This window comes from Oryzias melastigma, linkage group LG7 (assembly GCF_002922805.2).
Source record: "Oryzias melastigma strain HK-1 linkage group LG7, ASM292280v2, whole genome shotgun sequence".
NCBI lineage: Eukaryota > Metazoa > Chordata > Actinopteri > Beloniformes > Adrianichthyidae > Oryzias > Oryzias melastigma.
In genome coordinates, this window is record NC_050518.1 from 21248348 (window position 1) to 21276173 (window position 27826).

The following is a 27826-nucleotide window of genomic DNA, read 5'->3' on the forward strand; positions in this document are numbered from 1 at the left end:
ATCCCATGAGTTCATTTCTGCCTGCATGTCCTTTTTCTTTGCTGACACATGAACTCTTCCGCTGACATGAGGGTTTTTGTTGTTGCCATGGTGAATCCATGAACCTGAGCTCCACTGATGATGACTTTCTCCTGTTTGCATGTGTGTGACAAGATCAGATTCATATCAGTTCACACTGATTAGCCTTTCTGAAACCGAAAATTCAAAGTATCACCTCAGTTTCTGCTGAACTCAGGATTTGTTGGGGAAAAAAAATAATTTCAAAATCGATCATCAGTGAATAAATGATGAAACCAGTTTGTTTTGAAGCAGATAACAAACGAAATGGAAAGTTTGCAGGGAAATTCAACAACAAAATAGATTTAAAATATCAGTAGAAGGTTTCAGTTGGAGATCTAAAACAATATGTTGAAGGATTCAAAAAAGGCAATGGTGAAAAAGCTGCTCAAACCCCCTCGAAAGAGAGAAAAGAACAGGTTCCAGTTAAAGAGAAAAGCAGTCATGGACTGAGGATTACTGGATCAAAGCGGTTTTAGTGACAAATATCGATCAACGATGGACAATGTGATGACGCTGGAGGCTCAGACCTTCACACGTGGCTGCAGCATGCGAGGTGTTAACGCCGAGTCTGCAGTCTCAGCGCTCGGGTTTAGAGGTGAACAACGTCCACTCAGACTCGTGACTCTGACATGTTCAGGGTCTGAGAGGTTTTTTATTCTTAGAAGCAAATGGACTTACTTAATATTCTCACAATATTGAATTGTTTTCACACTTAAACCAGTTCATAGATCTGTATCAAACGAGTCAGGAATACTGAAAAGATTCACTTGGTTTTGTTGGTGTTCTAAATCAGCACTTATAACAGTAACTCACAGACTAAAGATGACCAAACCACATAAAAAAACATCAGTTTCTAGATCTACTAGTTTGGGGGGATTACCCAAATCCCATAATAAACTCTGACATAGTCCAAGAACAGAAGAAGACTATCAGTCAATTAATAGACGTCAGTCCTGAACTAATTTAAACACATTATGAATTGAATAATAATCGATTTAATAATGTTAAATAATTTCACAGGTTTTAATTCATTTTTTTTCTGGACCTTCCTTTTTATTTGAAACAGTACCTAGTTCCTTTTAGTTCACAACATAGCCATAATAACCAGGTATTCTTCTCTGTTTTAAAATATAAAAAAAATATATAGAAAAAAAATCTTTTTGTGTTAAAAGCTCCAAACGACTGGAACAATCTTCTTTTATCTATATGCTCCATTTAATCTTTGTCACTGTTTAAGAAAGTTATTTAATTCATCTCAAACACATGTCGTCAATTTCATTTTATCTCTGCTTTATCTTCCGTTAAATGTGGTTTGTGTTTTTCAGTTTAGTCTTGTTTTTTGTATGTTTTTTGTTTATTTAAACTCTCTAAAATGTCATGTTGGGTAGGGGTGGACATTGAGAGCCTGAGCTTCTATGTGTGTTTTTGTATGTGTATTTAATCTTTGCACTATTTTATTTGGTTCCTACTCTGTCATTTGTGATTAATATTTCTTGAAATGGAGGACTCCCTTGAAAACTAGATGTTCCATCTCTAGCGGTTTATCCTCCCGCTCTAGTTTAAATGTGTGAATAAAATAAAATAAAATATTTTATAAAACAGACAATATCTAACTTATCTCACGAAAACGACTCCGAATTCAATGTCAACAATGTGAGTAAAATGCAGAAAATGAACATTTCTTAACTGGCTGTTAGAATAAATGGAATTAGAAGCCAAACGTGTCATATGAGTTTATATTTTTACACTGGCATGTCCTCTGTTATCAGAGACACAGTCGGACACAAAGAGCCTCTTCTGGTTGATCATATGTTTACGGTAAATAACGTTTAGAAAACCAGAACAAAAGTTCTTTAACTAAGAGAAGATTTTCACTGACTTTGTGTTTAAGAAGGATATTATTACTAATTTTAATACTTACAACTATATATTAACATGATTAAGTCCCAAAGCGCTTTACACTCACAATCCCATTCACCCACATTCACATGGCAGCTCTGCTGACTAACATGGTGCCGACCTATAAGCAGGAGGATTACAGGATTCAACACATGGAAAAGCAAGATAGGATCTGAACCTGAACCCTCTGATCAGCGATCGACCGCTCGACCTCTGCAAATTCATGCAGCTCCTATAAGAAAAAAAAAGTTTCTTTATGTAACAAAGCAGAAGAAGCAAACCACCTTTTCCATCTGCTCCACTGGTTATCGTGTATTTACAGGAACCTCTTCACTCCACCGCAAAGACCCACAAGATATTTTAGATTTCCCTGTGATTTTTGCTTCCTCTTTTTCTCTCAGGATGCCTGGGAAATTTACCAGCTAGTGTTCACATCCACAAAACCAAATTTTTCTTCTTAACTGGATCTATATGATCAACTTTTTTTTATTTTAACACAACCACACTATAAAAATTGGAACATTGAATCAATTAATTAGAACTCTCTAATTTGTTAAATTCATTAGTTTTTTATCAAATTACATTTTAAGTTGTATAAACAATCAACACAAAATTTTATTTTGACTAAAACAAAACAATTTAAATGTAACAAATTACGGAGACTTTCTTGATCCATTATTTTTTTTAGTGCATTAACTGTATATGAGAACTGGACCTAGTGAGTGTGACCTCATCCATAGAAAATGCCTCACATTGAATAAAGTCCATTTAGTCACAATTTTTTTCCAAAACACACTTCACCATGTTGGAACCAGAAATCATCAGTAGGCAGTGATTGGTCCGAGTTAGGCTGAGTCGAGGTTTCTATGACAACCAGTCTCTCCAATCAGGAGTCAGCTGGTTGCAAGGTTCCACTGAAAGTGGACTCAGGAGAATCTGTTAATCAAATGTTTGATGTGTTTGATGCTTTTATGGAGGTATTTGATTGGTCAGCTAATAATTTGAAAACTAGCACTACGGCAAGAAAAAGGTAGTAAAATACTGACAAACAGAAGGAGTAACAGCTGGTTATTTCTCTGTAGTTGTCTATTGGATTTTGGCTTATTGGAGCCAGCAGGTACTTCCTGTTGGCACATGAGGGAGGAGGAGTCATCATTCCAGGTCTTATGTATAATCAATGATCCGAGGTGTTATTTCAAAATTTACTACACTGTAAAAAGTGAAACATTGCATCAATTAACAAAAGCTCTGTAATTTGTTGCATTTAAAGTGATTAGTTTTTTTTTATCAAATTACAATTTTGAGTTGATTGTTTACTCAACTTAAAAAGTTAATTTAACAAAAAACTAATATTTCTAAATGTAACAAATTACAGAATTTTTGTTAATTGATCCAACATTTCACTTTTTACACTGTAGCAAAGTGGGATGTCAGTGACAACAAAGCCTGATGAGGCCGTCATGTCAGTGTGAACATACTTTTCAATTCTATCTTAAGATGTTTCTGATACAAATCCTCTGAAACATAATATCTGTGTGATGCGTTTTGTTGACCAGAATGAGTTCTTTTCACACTTCCAAAAGCCACAGTTGCTCTGGGTGTGTCAGGCTGCTCATATTCATGACTTCAGATCCCCTAAAGTTACTCTCATGCCTTTTTTTCCCTCCAAAGCACGTTACTTCATATGACAGCACAACTTCTAAAACATGTCAACCTGCGAGTATCATTGTTTCAAAGAAAGAAACACAGATTGAGGGAAGTAGAAAGAGGAACATATTTCCTGATTCATCAAAAATGTTTCCAGTTTTCTTCTCGTTTGACAAATATGATCTTCAAGAAGTTTTGAATCTTAAAAAAAAAATAATAATAATATTTCTGCCTTGTTACAATGTTAAAGGGACTGTGATTGGTCTTATTCTTTTTTTCTACATGTTGCAGTTACTTTCATCCCTCTTTGTCTTTCATCAGATGTTCTGTTGATCCTTTTCTCTCACTTCTGTACATCGATTTTGTCTTTTAAAAAATGTTCCAGTGTTTTAACGCATGAATGCCGTCGTCTTGTAATTCCAAACTCCAGCTGGTTCAGCTGAAGTTTCTTCCTAAATATTTCATTTACAGGGAGTTGCTTCTCTCCACTGTCACCTACTGCTCACTGTAACACATTCTGACTCCCAACTCGTCACATATTGACAGTTAAGGTCGAAAACTGACATTGTGGGTGTTCCTAATTCGTCGTTTTTTAGACGTGCTGGCTACACCCATTAAATCGTGTATTGCGAGCCGTAATGGTCCAGTACCGGTACCCTAACCCAGTACTGCTTCGCATCTAGTACCAGCTCGGGTCAGGTACCACATCTGGTATCACGTCTAGCGGCGTAAGAGTATTGGTACAAGCTGCGTCTTGAGGACCAGTCCCCGTTCGTTACCACGTCCATATGTCACGAAATGAGATATTTCTAATTTAATTACACAAAATATTGGCTGTCAGTAAGTATATTTCTCCCCTGAATTCAGAGTTGGGTTGGTAGCCCCTCCTTAGTTTGTTCTTCTTCGGTGGTTTCTTCTTGCTTTCTCTCTCCCTTTCTGTTTGAGTGTGCGGTGGGTGTCCTGTAACGTTAACAACGTTATGCCCATAATGCTGTTGTTATTTGAATTTTGTTACTGAAAAATATAAGATTTTGACATTTTATTTTGATGTAAGGATTAGCTGATGTCCCTCTACCTGTCACTCTCATGTAGGAGCTAAGACGGGCAGCTAACTCCGTGAATTCTGTCTCTTTCCTTTCTGGAAAATTGTCAGATCCGCAATAAATGGAGGTGGTCTCCAAGGGTGCTGCTGTGTTTCTACGTCGTTTATTCCCATAAACATAACGCAGAATCGTAACATAGGAACGTCCGGTACCGCATACCACGGGTTGCATACCCTTGATTTTACAAACAGCCAGCACGTCAAAAAACGAGTTGAGGACACCCAAAATGTCAAGACTAATATGTAACTTAACTCTTTAACACCAGCACTCCAGTCTTTATGTTCTTTGATATACTGTCATTTTTTAGTTGTGAACACGATCAACGTCATTCCAGTAGATTCTGAAGGAGAAAAGCGGCGTGAGCGCCGCTTTTCTCCTTCAGAATCTACTGGAATGACATTGATCGTGCTAACGGTTGAAAGGTTATAGTCTAGTACTAGTTATAGTCTAGTACTAGTTATAGTCTAGTACTAGTTATAGTCTAGTACAAGGGTCTGCAACCTGAAAACAAATAAACAAAGCCCATAAATTAAGACTACCAAGATCCAACCCCAAACTAAAATAACAAACCCAGCAGTGTAAGACTGCTGTGGACAAAGAGGGTAAAATAGAATAAAACATTTCTTTAATTGTTTTTTTCTTTTGTTTGTACCAAAAAATAGGCATAATAAGATTTATTATAAAAAACAGAAGGTCATGAATCCAAATCTAAATTTCTTGAAGACTAAAGTAAGACCATGTGGCTCCTTCTAGGTTTTGATCAGTAGAAAACAAGCCCAAATGGCTCTTTTACTGTTAAAGGTTGCCGACCCCGATCTAGTATGTCAAAGATTTTGCGTTAAAGCTTCACAGGCGACACCTCAAGTGTTAAAGAGTTAGTCACATCTTCAAATTATGGTGCTGTTGAATGTAACACTCCAAGAATCATCTATCCATCTTCATCTTCAGAACCTGCTGTGTCCATTTGGGGGTCATGGGGTTTACTGTTGGGCGCAGGTGGGGTTCACCCTGAACAGGTTTGTCGCACAGAAGCACAATTTGGAGATACCAATCACACTATGAAGCAGGATTTTGGACTGTGAGAGAAAGCCGGAGGTTTGAACCAAAGATTTCTACTTGAACTGGTTTTCTTCAAGAATCAGTTTAAGTAAATTCAGAATTCGCATAACAGACCTGTGAGCCAGCCAACAATAGCTTAACTTCTCTCTCCACAAACCTGCAGCAAAGCCAGTTAAAGCTCCTTTAGAGCGACTCGCTCTTGCTTTCAACAGTCTAGAGTTGCTGTTTCCTTAGTTATGGTCCTTCAGTAACATCAGCAATAACAGACAAAAATAGCAGAGAAACACACTTACTTTATTTAGGTGAGTTAAGAAAATGAGGAAGTTGGTCCAACAGAAAAGAGGAGGCAGAGAACTGCAGAACTCAGAGACACTTCCTTCAACTTTCTGACTTCCTCAAAAAGGATTTCTTACATTCAAAGTTTAGTCTCCATTACTTCTTGTTTTTTTGTTTCAAGAAGCCTGACTCCTGGCTCATGGCTGCCTTGCTCGTCGGCCACGGCACCGGATGGTCAGCTTCTCCGCGACTCAGTTCCCGCTAGCTGTTGCCATGGAGGCAGACATCGCAGTAATCCTTGTGGTAACGGCGACTTCCCCTCGACAACTGCAGCCCTCTGGTAGGAACAGCAGCCGAGCTGCTGCTGCTCTCCTTCCTCCTCCCTCTGCCTCTCCTTCTCTCTGTAGGTCTTTATATACCTCCCTCTCTCTCTGTTCTGACTCCCTCTATTCCTCCCTCCCCTCCTCTGGCAAAATCCATTTCTCTCTTTTTCACCTCCTGTTCTCCTTTTTCAGACTCATGATTTCACACGAACAGATTCTTCATTTAGAAGACAGGTATTTATGCCTGAATATTCTGCACAGTTTTATTATCAGGCATTAGAAAACAGACTCAAAGATAACACTAACATGTAACAGCCCAGACTTCCATCTTCTTTTTGAGTTTCTTTTTTTGTAAGTGTCTCTCTGAGTCAACAAACTGTACATTGACTGAACAACCTAAAGTCATCAAGTATCAGCCTCTCAGTTTACTATTCAGGATTTTGTTTCATTTTTCTGAAACACTTCTGACTTTTCCATTTGCATAAACTCTGAAGAACCTTTCTCACTTTGCAGTGATGCAATCAAAATTTCCGTTTCATAACCTTTTCCAGATTCATATGCTGCAGGAGTTTTTTTCTATGATCCATTGGAATTGGTTTCTTTCAAGCAATCAAATCGTAACCAAAGAAGACAAACAAAAGAAATATACATATACCAACTTAGTGAGGATAATTGCTCATGAATTGATTGAAAAATGAAAAAGTAAAAGAGGATAAAATCGTGCCCCCCCCCACATACACACACACATATGTTTACTTTTAACTATGAATAGACATATTTAAATGTATATATATATACAGGACGGTAATACTGTATATGCAGAACATGACATATTGAATCCATTGAATAGGTTTGGAAAAAGTTTTCGATTACCGTATAAATCTGTTTTTTTTTTGCGTAATTTAGCTGGGGTGTGACTTATTTGAGAACTAAAAAAATCTGTAGCTGTGTTTATCAGCATTTGCTAGTGACAGCAGCACAGAAGAAAAAGCAGTGCTGAGTATTAACGCTACGTTTGGCGGAAATCTATGGTGTCAAATCAGGATCAGCTTAAATTGAATGAAAAAACAGATTGAAAACTTGAAAAATAGACATTCATTTCTTGGCCGCTTTGTCCCTTCGGGGGTCGCGGGGGTGCTGGAGCCTAGCCCGGTTACTCATGAGCGAAGGCGGGGTTTACCCTGGACAGGATGCCAGTCTGTCGCAGGGCAAACAGACATTGTAACAGAAAAAAAAAATGAAAATTTGAAAAACAAGACTGTAAATAAATAAAAAAAAAACCTTAAAATTTGAAATAAAAATGTTCAGAAATTTTGAAAATTTGAAAAAATAGCGAAAACTTCAAATAAAAAACTATAAATGTAAAAAAAATACTGATTGAAAAAATAATTATCAGTTTGTAACAGCTGCTGTTTTGAATTTTATTTTTTTTTCTGTAAAACTGAGGACTGAGCGTGACGATTCAGAAAAAATTCAAAGGTCACTAGATAGTTCTGCACTATACAGTGTTTTAGTATTTAGGGACAAGGGTGGGACTATAGCCTTTTTCTCATTTTCAACTAATACATTTTTTTTTTTTTCATTTTTATTATGCTCTTTTTGACTGCTGCGACTTATACTCTGGAGAGATTTATAGTCTCAAAAAAGCAGAAATTGCTGATTATCGTATAGGTTTAACAGGAAGTTACAGACATTTCGGTTCATGTTAATTTGATGGCTTCAGTCAGTTGCACATCCACGATACCAGTCTGCCAACAGACCACTTCAGAAGAAAGCCTTAATGGACTCCGACCAGAGAACTTGTTTAACTTCAGATAAGCCTTTATGCAGAAGCACCTGCTGCAGATAACGATTCTCAAAATTCTCTGAGAACTGTTAAAAAACAGGCCAACAAAACGAGCAAAGATGTCGCAGACCGTGATGATGTCGTCTGAAAAACAGTTGGTTTTTTAGAGTGCCACTTTGATATAAACAACAAATGAGAGTCAAAGCCGTGTCACACTGACACTACGGACAATTACCACATTGTCCACGTACGTAGTTTGGGTCAGGTGATTTATTTGACTTCTTCCGTGGTTTTAATGTGGTTTTTATGAAACTTTTCTCCCTTTTCCACGTATATTCACTTATAACCAATTTCGCACTATTTGCATGTCTTACATAATGTCAGTGTGACACACTTTTCACTTCAGACCTTCAGTAATTAATTGACTTTGTTTCCATTTGAAGTCAATAGTCATTCTACTCGTTTTGGATTTTTCAAAAAGCAGAGCTCCTCCTTAGTTCATGATTTATACTATGCAATGTTTAAACTGACCCTCAGCTCTATGAATGAATGATTTATTTGCAGAAGGAGCAGTGGAGTGACGGCTCTCACCACGTCAACCGAACTCCGCTGCTTTATTGATGAGAGCAACACGAGCGGCTTCATCATGGTTAAATGTGAAAGCGCATTACACTTTCAGGTTGCTGCTGCACGTCTCCAGAGACCTCGTCTTCTGAATGTTCACTTCTGCTCTTGAAACCACCGCCAAGCACTTTAAGACCAAATCTTTTCTACAGAAAGCCGTTACTTTCTTTCTGAGAGGGGTCGAACAGTTTCTCTGATTTCTTATTGAAATGTCAAAAGTTCTCGTCTTGGTTGTTCAAAAGTTTAACCTTTATTTCAGGTCAGCATATTGAGACGACGTTGGAACCAATTACAGCGTGAGGCCGCTTTCACAATTAACGGAGTATGTGTGGAGTCATCTGACAGTCATCATGTGAAAACTGTCACGCTCATCCAGAACAAATAGGTGGTCGTATTGTTGTGGTAGCATAAAGTTTGTGTGCTGTTGTGCAATAGTCAGGAGGGCGGAGTCAGACCAGACTGTCACTGCTGTCAAGTGCCTTACAGCTGTGTCCAGATCATCTTTAACCCTTGAACACCCGAGCTTCAGCTCCACTGTTTACATTGTTTCAACTACAGCACAGTTTGAACCTTTTGTAACCAGTTCTTAACTGGTTCGGTCACACTCATGGATTAAAACTAGTCACTTTATTTTACACCTCATAACTGCAGTGATCCAGCATGCCATTAGGCTTATTATTATAACTTATGACAAAATAACATAGCATCTGCCTCCCAAGCTGACGCAGGTTTCAGGTTTCACATCAGAGAAGCTTCATAAATGTAACCTTTACATTCTAGTTTTAGCATCTTCAGAAGCAGCCTTGCAGTCTGCTGTAAATCTGAGTGAGCCTGAGGTACGCTGCTAAAAATATGGAGAACTGTGAGAGATGTGAGTCCTTGATCGTGATTCCTGTTTTACTGCAGATAAAGAAGGGTCCTACCTATTGTGAATAAAGCTGTCAAGGATTCTACGATTTTTATTTGTATTTTCTCTACAAGGCGAAGAGAAATTTGTCTCTGTGGTCCCAGAACAACTGAGCTCAAGGGGGAAAAAAGTGTTATGATATCATAAAGTTAAAAAAGAATAGGTGGTATTATTTTTTTAGAGTTTTGACCAAAGGAAATCACAGATATGCCATAAGGATCAGAAAACTAGAAACTTTATGGTAAAAAATAGAACAGTGTGGGATTTAAATGTTCTTTAAGCATTAAATGTAAATAGTAGCTCTTGATTGACACCGATTCCTCCATTGTCTATAAATCCTACTGAATGTCATGTACCATATTTTCCAGAGTACAGGTCGATGGAGCACAAAATGTCTAATCAAGTCATATATAAGTCGCACTTTCGAGGGAAAAGTCTGACATTTCGGAACAAATCCGCCAAGCCCAGCATAACGTTCCCACCACGTCTGTAACGAAGAGGCAGAGGCGTGTGGATCCATACAAACAAGGTTTTAATGGAGGAAAAGGCCTAGACAAGGCGTGGTCAATAAACAGGCAGAGGTGAGGACGCCGAGGCGATACAGGGAGACAGGCATAGGAGTAAACACGCTCAGAATGTATGCAGGGCAACACAAGACTTCGCACTGAGCCAAGGTGTGACGCCAGACTAAATCCTGAGGCAGTGATGATACTGAGGCAGATGGTAAACAGCTGATGATGACCAGAGTCCAGGTGAAGGAGAATGGTGTGGTTAAAACTCAGGTGAGCGCTCCCTCTGGTGGTTGGAGAGGGAAGTAGCAGGTTGAACCATGACAACATCAAACTCACATCCACTACCTCTTTTTTGACTCACATCAAACTTGCGCCCACGACCTGTTTTGACCCTGATCAAATTGGATGCTCAGTTTGATGCTCCCTGCTAATGGCTGTCTAACCAAAACTACCAAAAGAAAACAAATAAACAAAGCCTGCAATCTAAGACTGCCAAGATCCAACTCCAAACTAAAATAACAAAACCCAGCAGTGTAAGACTGCTGTGCACAAAGAGGGGAAAAAAGAATAAAATAAACAAAATAAAAATGAAATTGCAATTTTTTAAGTATTGCATTTATTTAATTTAGATTACTTAAATTTAAAAATTGATGGCTCAGGTGCACATAGATGATAAACTATGTAGGTGTTTACATCCCTGTGGACCTGAAGACGTCTTGTTTGATCAACTCTACCTCCAGAACTTAAAGCAAAACTTTGGTAAAAAGTTTGATCTTTTATGAGTTAAAAGCACATTATCTTATGCTGCACAACATTGGTTACTAGCTGTACTGAGATGATCCTGTTTGGCACAGAGCATATTTTATTTTGAAAATAAGTAAGAAATAAATCACATTTTGAGAGATGCTAAATTTTTTTGATCTGTTTACTTTTGTTTGAGCCAAAAAAATTGATATAATTAATATTTCTCGTTTAAAAAACGAAGGTCATGAATGTAAATCCAAATTTCTTAAATGCTAAAGTAAGACTATACGGCTCCTTCTAGGTTTTGATCTGCAGAAAATGAGTCCAAATGGCTCTTTTACTGTTAAAGGTTGCCAACCCCTGGTTTAGTACCACACTTCTTCATCTGCTAAAGGACAACCGGTTGTTAGTGGGAAACTAACAAATATTTGAGCCTATTTATGCATTTAAAAAATATCACAGATAATCGCTCCTGAGTATAAGTCGCACCCCTGGCTAAACTATGAAAAAATCTGCAACTTATACTCCGGAAAATATGGTAAATCAATGCACTGTCCATGATGTCAAAGACAAACTTTATCAGACTGAATCAGAACATTGAACACCACACGGCCTTTGCTTCACCTGCTTGTTCTGAAGCTGCATGGCTCTAACAGAAAAACGCTGTGGAGAGTGGTAAAAAGGACGATCAATATCTTCCCTTTGATGACATTGTGCAGACAAAACCGTCGAGGAAAGTAAGCTAAATGAATGGCATGTCATTTCCTTTGTTTGGTGCTGTAAAACCCCCGGAGAGACAACCTGCCGAGTGTTGACGCACTCATCACCTCTACATGGAGAGAGCGAGCAGATAGAACACAGAGCCTCATTTGCACATCCTGTCCTTTGTCCCCATCCAAATTGGACTACAGGCTCCGCCCACCACTTCATTTACACCTCCACTCATCTGTTCAATGCTCCTCCATTTGTATACCGCTCATGTTTATTAAAATCTCTGTCTCATTCCCCGCGCTGGTTCATATTCACTGAATAAAACGAAATCTACCAGTTAGGCTGCAGATCACATCAGAGACACGACTGTAGTCGACTTTCCTCTTTCTAAAAGTCAGAGATGAAATCCTGCAGTGAAGAAGCTAAAACAGCCATTCAGTATTCCAAAGATGTAGAAGGAATTACAGAAAGGAGCAGCGGTTACATGTATCTCACTGTCAGACACAGAGGAAACTCAAAGTTCTTTACAGAAACAAGACAAGCTTTGGCTACATGACACTTTGTATAGCTGAACACACCTGGTTTAGGTGGGAGAGCTGCAAACGCATGGTCACGACTTCTGATGACCAGAGTTGGTCTACTCATCCAATAATGCAGGGGTGTTAAACTCAATAGCACAAAACACACCTTTGGTCACGGGCTGAACCGGATAAACATTTATTGAACACTAAAACATTTTTTTAAACTTAAAAACTGTAACTTTTTAACATAAGTATGAACTAGATCCATAGCATTACCTGCGACAATGCTAGTGTGAATGCTGTAAGCTGAATTCTGCCGCTAAGGATGCTAATGCTGATAACTGAAGATGCTAAAATTGATGGCTTAAAACATTGGAGCTAATAACTGAAAATGCTGAAACTGATAGTTAGCTCAAATATTAGCTAAATGTCAAAATAGCTTAAAAAACAAAACAAACAAAAAAAAGAGCAATTAGCTTCTATGTAAATAATAGCCTTACCTCATAAAAGCCTAAAAAGCATAAAAAAAGCCTAAATTAGCCAAAACAGCTAGCATGTAGATGAAATATTAGCTAAACTCCAAAATAGCAAAAAAAAAATCTTAGTAAATGCCAAAATAGTTCAAAAAGCTAGCAGAATGCCAAGTTTTAAAGCTTTAAAACTGCAACTTTTTAACATAATTATGAATAAAAACAGGCAGGAATATTATTCCAGAATAAATCAGCTTAAACCTTAAATAACTTTCAATATTTTACTCTCCTTAAAAATATATTTTGTCAAAATTATACAAGTTAAAAATAAGCACAAGATAACATCTGGAAGGCTGGATAGAATTATCTGCAGGGCCGGATCCGGCCCCCGGGCCTTGACTTTGACACTTGCAATAATACATTGAAGCTAAAAGCAGCTTTGTTCTGTTCGGTTCTGACCACATTTTCTAGCGGCTCACTACTTTTTGAGGATTTAACAGGGATGTTTTGAACTGATTCTACCCTCATCACGCGTTCAACCAACCACTACCAATAAAAAGTCCATGTAAACGACCATTTCAGGAAAAAAAATGACCAGGTTATTGGCAGAAATCTTAAAAGCCTTTTAACTAGTTTACGACTCACAGAAACTCAAAGACTGGCAGGATTCTTTTACATTTTCAGACACCTGAGTTTGACCAACCCTGCAGGCAGATTTAACGCTGAAACAAAGTGATGGAGAAGAAGAAGTGAGGTGAAAGACAAAAGAGGTGCAAATGAAAGGTCAGACGGAGCTGAAATGAAGAGACAAAGAGAAGTCACTGAATAATGAACAGTTCTAATCTGGCAGCTCGGCTGAATAACGAGCAGCGACGCAGATGGAGGGAGTGACAGACTAAAAGATGCTTCTTTGTTGTCCTCACAGCAGCTCGCCTCTAACTGATAAACAGAAAGTCAACAGCAGGATGTCGGACTCATCTGAACAACTCCACATTGGCTCTGTTCACAATGAACTCATATAAACCTGATTTGCATTTACATTTTTTTCCTTTTGTTTCAGAGAAGCAGAGTTTAGTTTGCAAATTAAAATTTTGTAGTAGGAGGAGGGGTTTCAATAGTGAAATCTCATCTTTTTTTATAGTTAAACTGATGAGCAGACCTATTTTATGAAGAAAATATTTTACCTTTTAAATGCTTTTTCAAAATAAAGCTCCACCTTAAGGAGAAACGTGTCCACTCCGTGCCGGTCTAGTGCTACACCTGCACATGGTGTTCTGTTTTGTGCCAGCCTGGAGATTTCCAAAGTCTTGAGCAACACCAATTAGAGAGGAACTGTCAGTCTTTGGCCGCAGAGATGACCTGCGCCGTGTGTGGAGGGCTGTTAGACAGCTAAACGTGGATCCACTTTCAGTGTCAGGACCAAAACTAGAAATGTCTGAAAACGCTTAAAAGCCCGCAAATTGAGCCTATTAACAGACAATTTTGGAGGGCAGTTCTCAGGGTCAAATGAGTGCTTAAACACTGCATTTCTGTCAGAACTAGTGCTCCTCATATCACAGCTCTATGGGTCAAATATATGAACGACCTGCTTAGTGTGAGTCTGCTCAAATACAAATTATTTAACAGACAAAAACGTGCCAAAAAAGCTTCAAGACATCCAGTAATGATGGTTTTGGTGTGTTATGTAGCATCCTTCTCTAATCTGGCACTTAGATGCTCACCAATGGAGGATTGAGTTGAGCCCATGAGAAGCTTGACCTCAACTAGATTTCTGGCACAGTGGAAAGTTTAACCAGAAACCATATTTTGTATTTATATATCAATCTTCAGGTTTAATTCCTCTTGAGTTAGCTTTCCGTTACCATCCACAGTTTAAAATGAACAGGTCAGTTTCAACCCGTGTCTTAAATAGGCTTTAAAATACATCTTTTGAGTGTCTTCTTGGGCTTCCTTATGCATGGAAATGTTGGTTTTAATAATTCTGTGGGTTTCTGGGACTTTAAAAAAAGTTTGGTTTGCTTTTTTACGACTAAACCAGACAAATGAGCATCCCCCGAAGTGATTGGGAGGAGGCTGAAATCCACTCATGATTTTAATTTTTGTCTGTGATTATTGCTTTATAAAGTTATTTTATATAACTGGGTTAACTTGACCCTAACACCAGAAAGTACATCATTTCTACCAGAGTATTTTAGAATAATAAAAAAAAAAATGTTGAAATCAAGGTGTCTTATGAAGTCAAAAAGCCTTGATGGAATACGTGAATTTTTAGGGATTCTTTTATGCAATTAAAAACTGAAATGAGTTGTTGTCATTAACAACACAAGACTAAAGTTAAACCCTCTGTAGGAAGTTTACTTTTTAAAATACTGAGTTAGATAAAGATAAAGCTTCCCGCAGCATGCCCGTAGGAAAAATGACATTTACTTTCTACAGGCTCACCGAGTGATCTGTGACATTGAAATTTCATGCACGCCACCTGCATGCCTCATACAGGTTTACCTATTTGTTGCCCACAGACAAGTATGAGCATTTGTGAACAAGGTTTTAAATCCAAAGGAATCCAACAGAACTTAAAGTGACCGACAACAAGCAGGAAAAAACTCAAATGCCTCGTGGTCTGGCCTCTTTGAACATAAACAACTGGTTGGTTATTTAGTTGTTACATAAAAGTTATGCACATCATCAGTAACACTATCAGGAACACTACTAAATATTCAAAGAAAAATTCGATTTGTGACTGTAAAATATTACCTTTGTAATTAGTTACTCCCAACACTGTCAGTAAGAATCAATAAAAGAAAAAGAATGGGACAGTTTCCAGCTTTGAAGTGAGGGAATGATTGAGGATCAACAAGAACCACAACCGGGCCGGCTGTACGCAGGGTCCCTGGCACTGTGTGTGGGTGTATGTGTGTGGGGGGGGTCTGGCCTCATTGGCAGCAGTAGGTCAGGCTAATCAATTAGCAAGTCATCTGCAGCTCTGCCCCGACGGAGATTTAACCCCCCCAGCAGAGCCTGCAGTGTAACAAAAAGAAACTGACAGAAACACTACATGACTGCATTGAAACAGAAAACTTTCAGGCTAAGCAGGAAACTTAAAGGAACCATTTTTAGCAGTGCAACATATAACTGGTCGTTGCATCTACTGAATTTTTCCAAAGAACCGACCACGGACGGTTAAGGTGAAGACGATGTGTTGGGTCACCATGAAGTACAATAGACTAAGAGGCCTGTTACCTTGAGCAGACGCTGAGGGCTTCACCGACCGGCCTTTACAGAAACCTGGAAAACAAAGACGGATCACATGAAAATATATCCAGTCCAGTGGATCCAACAACTTCAAATGTGGGCGTTTTGTTCCTCCCCCTCAGAGATCTTCTGCTGGTTCTAACACCTGGAGATGTTCCAGTATGCAGCTTGTTTCTGAAGATTACTACTTTTTGTACCTTACTGTTCATCTTAAGACATAAAACTTCTTGTTTGAAATGAAAGAAAAATTACAAATGTATGTGTGTGAAGGGTGGGTTGGACTTTTACTATGTATGTTTTGTTTTTAAATGTTAAGCACTTTGAGTTGCTCTGAGTATGAAAGGCGCTTTTATAAATAGAGTTTGATTTGATTTGTTAACACGACAACAAAAACCATAACACAAATACAAAAGCCGTAATATGACGACAAAAGCCGAGGCACACGTCCTGCTGCTTCATCAGCCAAACGCTACATGGAGGTGAATTCAGGATGAAAGCCTGATGGCAGACATTAGAAGATTTGAGCTCCAATGGACTCTTATGCTCTCAAAGCAGAGAGGGGTGGAGTTAACAGGTGGGCTCTGGGTGTCACCCTGCATTACACCCCCTTTTTAGGACCACAATTCAATTTGGGTCCTAAATCCAAACTACTGGCACCAAAGGTTTTAAGATTTCAAACTCCTGTTTGAAAGCTGCACATTTCCCAGAAATATCACTAAAGGAGTTCATTCCGCTCTGCTCAAACACACCTTTACGGGTGGTCAGCTGCCATGGTGACAGTGATACCGTGGAAACAACAGCTGCTGCTCCACCTGAGACGGTGCGTGTCTGTGCGCCCCGGTAAGGCTGTGCGTTCTCTCGAGGGTCTGAGTCTTTGGCACGGCTGACAGATGGATAACTCACAAAGCAGAGATGCAGCGCTAGGCTCGAGCATGGCAGGCGGGCACACACCGGCACACCGATGCTGCTCCACAAATGACACCGTGAATCAACAGTGTGACAGGCAGCTGGCAGGGCTGACAGGAGACAGAGGCACATTTTTGATTCCCTTTCTCTGGAACATAAAAGTGTGTGAGCATATGAGTGTTTGATCTGAGTCAAGAGGCGAAACCAACCAATAGGAATATACCGACTAAAAGTCGAGTTTTCTCAAAGATTATTTCAACTTTATGCAATCATCACTGATGTGTTTGCTTGACACACACCGAGCAAACTGCAATTTCCCTAGTTTCTCTCTCATTTGTGAACTCTTTTAGCTCAGATTTGTTCTCCCAGGAACTATGCACACACTCCTGATCACAGTGTATCTTTAAAATCCCCCTATAACAATTAATTTTATTTAAAAAAAACGTTCCCAGAGTGTAATTTAATTATGATTATGAAGTCTTTAACCAAAATCCCACAATCTAAATGTCTTAAAAATACATTTTTCATGTTGATCTGAAGCCTCTGTTTCCAAAATCTCCACTGAGGGGGCGTGGCTATTAGTGCTGAGCTGAATAGCTCCGCCCCTGATCCCCACTGTCTGATTGTGGTAGCTCTGTGTCTCTGTGTCTATCTATAAATCTTCACCGCTGCTACACAAAAATGCCCAGCCGTATGGTTTTGATCCGGATGTCCGATGGGACGAGGAAGAAAAATGCCACACATGCATGTTAAAAACTCAAAAAAAAAAGATTTTCATCGGAGGGGGAATTCCTGTTCTTTGAGTTACTGTAAATTTTCAACAGTTAATGCGATCATTCCAGTAGATTCTGAAGGAGAAAAGCGGCTCGACGAGCCGCTTTTCTCCATCAGAATCTACTGGAATGACGTTGATCGTGTTCAGGGTTGAAAATTTAAAGTATGTTAAAGATTTTGTGTTGAAGCATCACCGATTAACTTATTGATTTCCTTAACCAAAATTCAAGAAATATCTAAAATTAAAAGGAAAGACTTTTAGAATCTCAGGAGAAAGACAACATCAAAAACCTTTTGATTTTTAGAGTTCACCTTGAATAGAAATAAATTGGAAATATAAGTAAATGCACATAGACAACTAATTTATGTGCAAGTTTAACATAGGAATGCATGAACGCTCCGCTTTTTCATTTTTACACGTTCAAACTTGTACGTAACCTTCCAGACACTTCAGTTCTTCTTTTTTAATCTTTCATGAAGCTGATCAGTAAATCTTGGACATGCAGGCTTTCAAGCTGGACTTTAAATCAAATTCTTGCCTGTCTGGTTGTTTGAAACGGTCAGCGTTAGAGTGAAGCTGGAAGGCTTTCTCGGGATTTATTTGCAGCTCTCTCTGCTTCAGCAGCAGAGGAGAGCTGCGGGCAAGATGTTGTTTGTCCTCCATGAGAAGGGGGCATTTGTCTTATTTATTTATCTTCCTCCTCTTTCCAAATAGCTGAAGGCTGCTGCAAGCAGCGGTCATCAGCTGGACTCGGGTGCCCTTCCCTTCTTTCTCATCCATCCTCCTAGCCTGTTGACCTATCAGTTCACTGGAGCTCTGTGGCTTTGAGGCCCTCAGGCTGCGTCTTCAGCAGCAGAGCAGCTGCACCTTCACCCCGCTCCTCTGACCCATCCATGCCGTCTGCTGTCTGTCAAACCAGAGTCAGGCGGGAACACCTGCAGCACAAACACAAAGGACCCTATTTGGAGCCTCCTTCAAGAATCCACTACTTTTCACGCTCACCATATTCCAATTAATGCATTATTTATATTATTATAGACTTTAGTCATCTAACAGGTGGAACTGCCAAGTTTTTCTGCATTTAATTAACATGATCAGAGCTTAAACAAACAGCCTGTATGATTTTTTTTTGCTGATGGACTCTTCACAACGTCCTCCTGTCCTTCCTCTGATCCGTCATTTCCAAATGAGGTGCCTATAGGCCAGAATATTTTAAATTGCACGTCCCACCTGTCTACTTTCATATGCAACTTTTTAAAATATGATCTTATTCCAGCTGGAAAGATCTAAGTTTACCTGTTTCACTCATACATTTATTCAGGTTAAGGTTGTAAATGTGTGCTGGAGCATCCTCTCATTAATGAGAGATCACATTCTGCAGCCGCATGCACATCGTAATGCGAATGCATCAGCTGAACATCAGGCTTCTGCTGAGTCTATATTTCAGCTAAACAGACAACTACTGTGAGCTGGTGTCATACAAGTCTGATCATTGATAACAGAGGGATTGGATGTGGTAAAGGCTGTTTTAAATGAATGCTGCTGTCCTATGTACCTCTACTAACCAATATACCAATTTCTACAGAATTCAAAAATATGAATGTTTTTATGTGTTTCTTTTTTAGTGCTGTCAATCGATTAGAAAATGTATCCAATTAATCACACTTTTGGATTGCTATTAATCGCAATGTTTAACAAAATACATTTTTTATGACAATATGTAGTTTTTGAACAAAAGCAGGCAAGAAAATACACATTTTCCTAACCTTTTTTTGTCTGAAATTTCTAACTTTATGAACTATTAATTCAGAGATCCCAGAAGTGTAATTTGTGTGTATAAAAGCACATCAATAATAAGATAAGCAGAATTCTAAATACTTTTATATTACTACAAAAAGAAATCCAAGGTACTCACATACAGTTATAAGAAACAAAACTGCGTTTCTGCACTTTAACAATTTTAAGATGAACTTCTATCACGTTCCAGGTGAATCCTCGATTCTGATTGGCTGCTGGGTGTGGATGACCATCTTTAAAGGAAGTTCCAGTCACTATATCACTGCTCCGGCTTCTTCAAAACAAATGTTTGCATCCTCATCTGGACAAACACAAGCAGTAAGAGGTGAACTTTCTCTCCGAACTGATGCTTGTCATGTTATCATGATAACGGGCCGCACCACAAATCAGCTTTGAGTGAAAAAGCAATCGAAACCAAGAAAATGACAAGAATAAAGTGCTAAAAATTGGTAGGATATTTCTTTTGCAAGTGTGAAAAAACTCAACAAAGTGTGCTTTTTCAGAGTTAAAGGCACACCGTGGAAGCAAAAGACGAAAGTTTAATAATTTGCGATAAAAAATATTAACACGTTACATTTTTTTGATTTGACGTGTTAATCTTGACAGCCCTATTTAAATATATTTGCATGTTCTTTGTAACGTATTTCTTTGTTCTGAGCATATTGCATGAGTTTCGCTCATGGATTTAAAACCTTGGATGTCTCCTTAACTCACATACAGCTGATGGAAGTTCAGACTCACTAAAGAAGTGAGGTTTGTGTTGTCATGACACCTGAGCAGCACACCTGTGTGACTCAGTGTGGAGAATGCAGACAAAGAAATCTTCTGATGTGAAAAAGCTGTAAAAAGTTCTTAGTCGCTGGACAGAGAACTAAAGTGCCAGAAGAATTATCTTTATTTTTTTGTTTGTTCTCCAAGAATAAAGAAAAAAGTAATTTAATAAACTAAAGGAAAAAATACAAATGAATGATTGTGTTACTGTGTGCTGTCACTAATAGAATGGGAAGGAGGAACTTACAAGACACAACCCAAACAGGCGAGGAGGCTTGTTCTCCTCTTACTCCTCCAGGCAGAGCATCCATCCTGCCCACTCGGAGACAGAAATAGACCTATAGAGATCTCTGTGGGGGGTTCAATGCTGGACTCATAAACACAATGTATACACAGTCACACTACACACATGTATGCAGAGGCTGGATGGTCCTGCAGACAAAGTGCTGCAATTTTCCTCCTAACTCCCAGCCGACAGCAGAGCTGATCTACGATTCTGCTGTTTGTTTCATTTTTTTTCTGCTCGAGCTTTTAGATTGTGAGAGGCTATGACCTCAATGAGGCCAGGATTTATTTCAGAGCTCTTCTATCTCATCCCATTATTTTTAGTCTAATCCACAGTCAGGCGACTCCCAGTTATTGTAAAGATTCAGTAAAGGTGACCTGGATGAAAATACAGCAAAATACTCAAACCTGCAGGTCACATGACTCTTATTTTTAATGAGGAATCAGACTTTAGGATCGGCTTTCAAAATCCTGAAAAACAACAAACTACGTAACGTGAAAACCTGATACTGAGGCCTGCAGGAGTAACCTTAAGCATTGTGATGGATGTATTGTAAAGCCCCGCCCCCTTGTGTAAGTCACCTTTCGGTCAGTGCAGCCTGGAGTTTCCCTGCTTCACCTCAGGATAGTAACTTTAACTGTAATGAAACTGTGCATCATTTTCTCATGATGGAAGATATAAACAAAAAAAAAATAAGATAAAATCAGGAGCAGACGAAAAAATACAGAGCAAAAAAACTTGTCGTTCTCCCTTCTGATGTATCTACTTGCAGACAAATATATCCATTAAAGTCCCACTCCAACAATATTTTTTATCTATGTTAAAATCTTCCCTAGTGGTCTTTTAATTAGGATTATGCTGTTTTTAGGCCAAATCAAAAAACCTGTCCTCTCTTTTCTCTTTGGCAAAACTGCTAAGATTTCAGGCTCTAACAGGACAAAGGAGCTCTGACTATTACTCTAACTTGGATTCTTTCTTGTGTCTTCTTCTATAATTGAGGGCAGTTGGCAGGTGTGTCAGTATTTGGTGCTTTAGGGCAGGTATAGAACCATGGAACCTAGAATATTTTTGGAACTGGTGTTTTGGATCAAAGAGGGTGCATCTGCTGTAGTGAAAGGCCAAAAAAATGAATATTCCTTCACTCTTTTTTATTTTCTCACCAGTTCGATTCAGAATCAATCAATGACTCAAATAATTTTGAGAACCTGCCAAGCAATAACTCACTGTTTGTGTAATGAAGATTTTAGAAATTCTGCCCCATCTGCTTTCGATTGTCTCCTTGGTGATGGGAACCACATGTGGGAAGGACAAAACCTGCACACACTGGTGCATCCGTGACATTAGAGGACATAAAAATAACTTACAACCACTTTTTGCAGATTTATTTAGCCTCACTTCTAACACCGGCTTCCAAAGCCTCAACAAGCCCCAATAAATTAAACTGTGCAAACAGTTTTGAGTTGATTTTAGCTCAAGCAGTGCCTGGACCACACAGACACATGCACTCACATGCACATGCACACACCGTCAGAGGAATGTGGGCGAGTTTGGGTCAGCTGGAGCTGAACCACAAATCATCTGCAGCGAAACAAACTGGGTTTTCATTTAGAACCACATACAGGAACCCTTAAACTGCTTTATCTTCTTCAAGACAACAATAATAATTTAAAGTAAGACATCAATCTGGTGCAGGATTCTTTATGTTTTAACATTTACTGCACACTGTTTTAGAGTAACCAGTGATATGTTTGTGACTCCCAGAGTGTGAAATGTCCGGTTTGAAGATGGACATGGACATAAACTGGATACTCTGGATCTCAGGACCTGTTCCTAATGTTCGAGGGGAAACTTTATTCAACTTCAAAGGTTAATTTTTCACACAGATTGGGAGTGGTGGTGGATTTTGTTTCTTTTTGGAAAAGCACAAGAAACTATCGAACCGTCTTCTAAGGCCGTTTGATCCATTTAGGGGGTCACAGAGATGCTGGAGCCTATCCTAGCTACTGCTAAAGGGACAGTTTGTCTGTCAAAGGGCCACACAAACACGCACATTCATGACTATTTAGACCAGGGATCGGCAATCTTTAACAGTAAAAGAGCCATTTGTACTTGTTTTCTACTAATCAAAACCTAGAAACCTAGAAAGAGCCGAGCATAGATCTCATAGATTTACTTTAGCCCTTAAGAAATTTGGATTTGCATTCATTACATTATTTTTTAAATATCACCTATGTCTATTTTTGGCACAAACAAAAGCAAAAATATAAAAAGAAACTAGCATCTCTCAAAATGTGATTATTATTATTTTTTTTTTTATCTGGACTTTTACCTAAGCAAATGCTAAATTAGCCAAAAAGCTAGCTCGTTGCTTAAATACTAGCTAAACTCCAAAATATCCTTAAATTACTCAGTACAATAAATTATTCAAAAAATGTTGCCTGTTGCTAAAATATAAAGCTAAACTCAAATTAACCTTAAAAGTCCCACTTAATAATAAATTAGCCAAAAATGTTAGCATGTTGCTAAAATACTAGCTAAACCCCAAATAAGCATAAAGACCACAGTAGGGGTCAAATTAGCCAAAAAAGCTAGCTTGTTTAATTATTATCTGAACTCCAAATTGCCTAAAAATGATCACTAAACTAAATTAGTCAAAAACGTTAGCAATATGCTAAAATAGAAGCTAAACTTTAAATTAGCCTAAAAAAACCTCAGCTGATGCCAAGTTAGCCAAAAACGTTAGCATGTTACTAAAATAGAAGCTAAACTCCAAACTAGCCTAAAAAACCTCAGTAGATAACAAATTAGCCAAAAGTGTAGCCAGAGAGCCACCATGGAGAGACAGACAGCTACTCTTCCTGGGGTCCTTCATACAAAACACATCATACAACAACACAATTCTTAAAAAGGGAAAAAAAAACATCAAAGCTGTTTTATTCAATCATAAAAATACATTATGGAACCACATTGAACTCACATTTTAAATAGCAATTTAAAATTGTTCCCACACCCAGAATTTTGATGATTAAATCAATTACACAATCAAAATTTATACCTCATTCCACTTTTACTCATATATATATCTCATTTAAAATATGCAGCTCCAAAATGTGACCTCGGTTAATTTTTTTTTAAAAGCATAATTTGAACATTTTTCTTTTAAATTAATGGTAAAAGGTTCCAAGGATTTATTGCTGTAAAAACAAATGTTAAGAAATTTATCTTAACCCTCGGAATCTGAAATCGTCCGTTTGTTGAATTTCTGAAGTTTTGAAATGTAGTCCCTGTCCTGTACTGAGCATGCTCAGGGTGACACTGGGGAGGGATGACTTTAGAAAAGCAGAATCTACTTCAGCCCGGTTGAGGACTTTCTGGAAACAGAATGAAGGAATCTCAGCTCATTCTCTCAGAAACCTTTATGCTGCAGGGACCACTCTTTGTGTTTTATGACCCCCAAGTGGAAAAGCAAACACATGGACATCCACATTAACAAATAACACAACTTTGTAGATTTCCTTTGTTTGGATTCAGTCTGCGTCATTAATCAGGAATGTGAGGTTCCTCTTACTGGGTCACAACAAGGAAACTGTAATATCCCACACAGTCATAGTGCGTCTCTCATCTTCCAAAGTCTGTTTTCCAGAACTTGGAAAGGTAGCCAAGTTCAACCTTAAATCAAATGTTGGAGAGATCTCGACAAACCTGTTCTGTGGTTTAAGTGAAAAAAACAGTCTTGTTTTCTCCCATCTCCCTGGAGTCATGGCTTTACGACCGCATAACTCATCTATGGAAACATTACATGTTTAGTGAGACATCAGATTAGATTGTTTGATCACAGGAAACAAAATGTTCAGACTTTTGAACAAAACAAACCCACTCAGAGATCGTTATCAATCACAGCTGCTTCTGTCAGCCCAGACAGCAGTCCTGATGATCAAAGAAAAGCTCTTTATTCAACATGTCAGAGACACAAGATCAGGTTATGGCTTTATTAAAAGTTTTAGATCTGTTTTTGTGTTTTAATAAACAGTTTCCAGCTATAATATAAAACAAAGAGTAGTGGTTAAACCAGAATTTATTTGATTAATTTACCAGTTAGGTTTAGCATAACCACATCGTAGATCTATGTAGCTTGTGTTATGGTTGTGAACGCGTCTTTTCACCTCATCTAAAGTGTTACCGAAATATTTTATAAATCTTTATTTTGAAAGTTCAATTAAAGCTTTTATTTTGAAACCCAGACCTTTTTCTTGTTTTTTGCTCCAAAATTTACACATTGACAAACTGACAATGTAAACATTTTCATTGATTAATGAATGTTTAATTTTTTGGTGTCAATGCGGAGAGTACTAACACAGTGTTTTTATTTCCTAATTTCTATCATGTTTATGTCATTGTTACACACCATAGGTAAAACCTGTATTTATGCAGACAAGCCTCCATGGACCGAACATTTTTGGATTTGGGAGTACACCATGTCCTACACTGAAAACAATCCAGTTTCATACATGATATACATGAGAAAAGCTGAACCTACATCAGGAACTTCTACTTTAATTGAAAGCTGACATTCAAACGTCGCCTCCTCCTCACAGAAACACAGAAGGGCAGGACGCAGTTCTGCTTAGACCGCATGAACGTCTGCAGTCAGATGCAGTCGTCATGGTTCTGGGTTGTTCTGAGGTGAAATAGGAGACTGGAGGTGTGAGAAATTGTTATGAACGCAGCTCGAAACCATCTCAAACAGAGAGCTTCATGACTCAAGGGGTCAGAGCAGCAAGCAAGTGAATTTAATGAAACAGCAGCAGCTCCAGGTGCCACACCGCGGTGGGTCAATCCGCGTGACCTCAGCTTTGCTTCTAATGAAACCGCTGCAGTCCAAAATACAGTAACACACACACACACGGCAAAGTAAGTGATTCTTCTCACGTTTGCCTTCAGATCTTCAGAGTTAGAAGAGGCAAGGAGGCGATGAAGAAGAGGAGGAGGAAGAGGAGGGGAGTGATGCCACATTTACCATCTGTAATCAAAAGAACTCCATATTGGACTGTCGGCGCCTCCCTTCCACTCTTTCTCCTCGCTTTCTCTTTCTTCAATTTCCTCCCTCCTGTAGAGAAGCCTGAGTGGCATACTGATGGTGGGATTACACACACACATACACCCCTGCACACACGCACACACACACACACAGAAGTTTGAGAGGTAATGACTTTCTGCCTTCTCTCTCAATTCGCTCCAAGCTTCAAATTCCCACTGGGCTTCTGTGTCCTCTGTGAGAGAAAGCGTGTGTGTTGGTGCGTGTGTGTTTGTGTAAGTAAAAGAAACAGAAGGACCACGAGACACAAGGGGGGTGATACGTCTCCAATTAGCAGAGCTGGTGGTCCGTTCGGCGTGTTCGTGTGTTGGCTGCATAATGAGAGCTTGCTGAAGGTCTTCATGCAAATGGAGGACCTGAACCTGAACCTGAACCTAGATCTAATTTCTGCACACATTCTCGGACTCAACTCGCTTCCACTTAAGGAAAAAAAAAATGAAAAATACATACTGCCCCTTTGCTGCACTGTAGTTAAACCCATGAATCCTAACAAATCAGTTTCAAAATGTGTCTGTTTTCTTATCACATTAACCAAAGATGAATGATAATTCATGGATGACATTTTAATTATATTTTTTGTCAAACACTTTTGAATTTTCAAAATACACTCTGCACTTTCAGGGGTTTCAGTTCATCACAAGTGGAAACATAAAGGTTGTGTAAAGTTGAATCAGAAAAAGCAGACAGATCATAATATTCGTAAAAACATGTCAACTTTAAAAAAGAAAGCCTGTTTTGTTAAACCACGGTAATGCTGCAATTCACTTTCATGATGCAAATAAATTCTTGAATAGTTCCAAGGGTTTCTTATCTTCACAGAATTAAATGTTAGCAGGTAAAAATTGATTTGTTTTCCTGCTGAGTTTCCCTGAGTGTTATTTGACAGAATTTTAGCTCAAATGTTTGTGAAAAATGTTTTAATTTCAGGTAGAATGACTATTATTTTATAAGGCGCATAAAAGCCTAAACTTTTTTCAAAAATCGCCTAATAATCTGGTGCGCCTTTTGTGTGTGTCAAGTTCCAAAATCTGTCAAATGTTCTCGTATAACTTTGGGAAGTCTCCGCTCGATTGACTGTCGAACCATTTCTCGCTGAGACAGGAGCGGCGAGTGCAAAGATGGTCACACGTTCCACATTTCGAGGGACACATGTAGGTCACAGACAATGATTCTGGCAAGTCGTGCTCTTGGGAAACAATGTGGATGGCGGTAAAGTTTACCAAATCTCAAGTTACTGCAGAAACCCAGCTTAGTGCAACAAGCACATAAACATCGGCCAGCATTTCAGAGCGCAAGCTTTACCCGGCCTGCGCCATTACGTGCGCTGTCTGACTGAATTCTATTGTTCAACGAGGTGATGATCATGTTACTATGTCCTGTGCTGAAATTGACAGTTTGTGAAACTATAATTGGATTTTTAATGCTCTGGAATCTCCGCGCACATGCATGGCTGCACGTCGCGCAGAGATCCAGCCAAACTTTACGCACGTTTTTACAGTTTGTTTGCTGATTCAACTCTGCTGAATTAGTGTTTGATCACACTCCGAGAGGGCCCCTGCAGACCTTAATTAAAGGTTCCTGTTGCCACCAGAGGAAAAGCAAAATAGAGCACGTGTCTTCGTTCGTGGGAGCAATGGATGACATACAGTGGACACTTATACTAGAAAGCAGCGCCGGGCGAGCCCATTGTTGACACCTGGGCTAAAGATGTGCTGGAAATGGTGTCCGAGCTTTCACTAAAACCGCCGACATCATTGCTGAACAACCGCCTGGCAATGAGACTCAGAATGGGAGGGAACCGGCATGCTTGATTATGGAATTACGCCGCTGTTTCATTCAAACACTAAAGATGTTTAGTGGGAGAAGACTGATTTAAAAAAGAAGAGTGGTTTTGTTAAATAGTGGAATCAAATGTAACTAAACTAACTGTTTTGCCTCTGTTACCATTTTTATTTGTGCCTTATATTACGGTGTGCCTTTTTATGAATTAAGAACAGAAATTGAGGCCCTAATTAAGACTGCGCCTTGTAATATTTTGAGGAAAATATAGATATGAGAATTACTAATTTCCTGGCAAGATTTCCGAAAAATCTCTTCAATAACATCTAGAAATTGAATTTATTTGCATATTTTCTCAATGTTTTAACCGATTATAATATCAATCCATCCTCCAATCCCAGTAAATCACTAGGGGTCATATGGTTGCTGGAGCCTATACCAGCTACTGTTTTGTAAATGAGGCAATTACACATCCAAGCAATTTAGAGTCACCATTTATCCTATGAATCATGTTTTTGGACTT

The 27826-nt window shown here is 38.7% G+C and overlaps 1 protein-coding gene across 7 annotated transcripts in view; it reads right to left on the minus strand.

Annotated features, from left to right (window-relative positions):
* LOC112159050 (extracellular sulfatase Sulf-2) overlaps positions 1-27826 on the minus strand; it is a 78111-nt gene that overhangs the window by 33508 nt on the left and 16777 nt on the right. For 3 of the 7 annotated variants that reach the window (XM_024292869.2, XM_024292868.2, XM_024292865.2), the window contains exon 1: positions 6062-6519. The exons of 1 other annotated variant lie outside the window; for it this stretch is intronic. The gene's annotated coding sequence lies outside the window, so the exon portion shown is untranslated. Of the gene's footprint in view, positions 1-6061; positions 6521-15882; positions 15928-27826 lie in introns of those variants that run through there. 3 more of the 7 variants (XM_024292866.2, XM_024292867.2, XM_036212879.1) reach the window with 3 other exon arrangements.